This window comes from Oenanthe melanoleuca, chromosome 2, assembly GCF_029582105.1.
Source record: "Oenanthe melanoleuca isolate GR-GAL-2019-014 chromosome 2, OMel1.0, whole genome shotgun sequence".
Lineage (NCBI taxonomy): Eukaryota > Metazoa > Chordata > Aves > Passeriformes > Muscicapidae > Oenanthe > Oenanthe melanoleuca.
The window spans coordinates 73,081,942-73,084,500 of record NC_079335.1 but is presented as its reverse complement, the minus strand read 5'-3'; positions in this window follow the sequence as shown (position 1 = coordinate 73,084,500).

Sequence of the window (2,559 nt, the reverse complement as noted above, 5' to 3'; positions counted from 1 at the left end):
TACAAATTAAATATTTCCAAAACTCTGATGTCTTTCTGCTGAGGCAACAGTGTGAATGGAATATATTGAAGAAGCAACAAAACATCTCAAGAATGACAATTTACTTGTTTTAAAAAATTGTATTTTAAGAGCCATCAAAGATAGACAATGAAACATGAAACTGTTAAAAACATTCATTTCTTTTGGCACAGATCCCTCTCTGCATTCTTTCTCCACTTTCCAAGATGACTTTTTACATTTCTACTCTTTGTGTGAGCTTGAGGCTACAGCATGCAATGTTTCTTAAAAAAACAAAGGAAAACAAATCTATTCTAACCCAAAGAATACAGTAGTTTTAGTGCTAGAAAGAATGCTAAGATTTCTGTCCTTCATTAAAAGTACTAGAGTCATTAATGACAGCCTGGGGGTTATCTGTTTTTAAAGATCCCTCCTTCTGGTTCTTCCTCCAATTCCTGTTTAGTAATTTTCATATTGGCTTAATCTGGCATATCTGTGGCAAACTGGATTGTTGCACTCATAATAGTTTTAAAATTTGCATTACCAGAGCCTACTTGGAAAAGATTTCTATTGACTGGTTTAAATCTCACTTGTGCCTCTGTGATCATCCAGAGGACAAGGAAAAATTACCTGTTTTCACAGAAGACAAAAATGGAGGAAAAACCTCCAAATCTGTGCAGCAGGGTGCATGAAAATAAACATCCCTCAGCTATTTTAGAGAGAAAATGGGTTTAATCTGTTTAACAGCATGTAGTAATGCTGTTCAGTCAAATGCACTTTTGTTAGGCTAAGTTTGAGTTCTGAAGTCTACTGCCTGGCAGTAACTTGAACCCATGTCACTATGCCCTTTAACAGTTCTCAAAAATGCCATGAGTCTGGGTCCTGCACTGGTGGCTGCACTTAGCAAAGGTGAGCAGCTGGTGTTGCTGAAATGCAGTTCCAAAAAAGAATGGACCTTACAAACCAGCCTTCCTTGCTCTTCTCAGCAGGCTACTTCACACAAAGGTGTAAAGGCAGGAAAAAGACACTGAGAGTGACAATCTCTCAGACTTTCATATACGAGTAAAGCTATATATTTCTGCAGGTAAAGACTTTCTGGCCTCACAGAAAAAAAAAAAAAAAAAAAAATATATATATATATATACACACACAAAAGTAAATACTGGATGCAGTAGATATAAAATTACTACTTTATTTTTTGTTTCAAACTTGAGGTATCCTCACTGAAATAGTTTGTAAGCTTTTCTCAGAGCCTGTGCCAAAGGAGTGTACCATATTTAAATTCAGTTTAATTGATTTTCTTCATGTTTCTCTTCCTACCCCAAACTTCATTCTTCACTCTTTACTTTCTCTGGCCCAAGTCTCCCTGTTCAACCAGTCATACAAACCCACCTCTCTTAACCCCAGTCTCAGTTTCTTTGCTAAAAACTATTCAATCTCTTGTCATCTCAGCCCCAGTCCCCCTTGCCCAGGAAATCTCCATCCTTTTTGTCCCTGTTCTCAAAACCCCATTTTTCAGCCCTGCCCTGACTTTCCAGGCAGCTTCCATATAATTCAGGTCATTTCCTCCTTCACACTGCCAGAGTGATAAACACCTCTTAGCTTTGCCAAATCTCAGCCTTGCCAGACTGCAAGCTCCAAAAGGTCTGAGCATGTCCCTTTTCTCCCTGGTTACAGAGCTGGAGATGTTCAAAGACATGCAATGCAGCTAAATTTAGGTGAAACTTACTGGGAGACCAGGAAGACACATCCTTGTCCCAAAGCTGACCTCCTGGCAAGGCTCACACTTTCACTCTGAAGGCCTTAGAGGAGATGAAGAGCAATGGACCATTTTCAAAGGAAAGGTCACCTGGAGTTTAACATGAGCAAAATGACATTTCCTCCAGCTTTATTTACAGAACCAGATGAACCATTTCAACGAACATTTTCAAAGCCCAGCATGGGAAGTTTCAGCATGAATAGCTAAACTGACAAAATTACAGAAAACTGAGGGTAGGTTACTTTCCTGGGGAATGCTGTGCAAAGAGGAGCCATGCACCAACTCTGTCAGAGAACTTTTCCCTCTAAACACTGGCAGCTGAGGGGCAGCCAGCCTGCAGTCCAAATAATCACTGTGTTTCTTTTTAATAAGAGTTTGGACCTGTTTCAAGCCTAGTGCTAAAATTAGATATTTTACAAGCTTTTCAATTTTTCAGTTCAAAGTCTAGGAGTTTTAAGAAACCACATAAACCACTACTGAAGGTTTCAGTCTGGACCATGGTTCTGAGTTCAAGACATCCAACAGAAGCTGTTTTGCATTCTGTAGAAGTCAGATGAGCACAGCTCAAAGAGGTAAAAGTGTTGCACTTCTCATCAGTTTCATGCTGCCAATAGGAAAAATGCAGTTCTACTTTTTACAAAAGCCAAGGGAAGGATGAATACCTAGACACAGAGTTTTGGCTATAATCACAATGCATGGTAGCTTAGATGTGCCTTTTCCAAGAGACAAATTATTTTCAAGAGGACGCAAATGATTCCAAAGACGTAAACAACATGCCAGCCTGACTGATGTGATTCATTGCT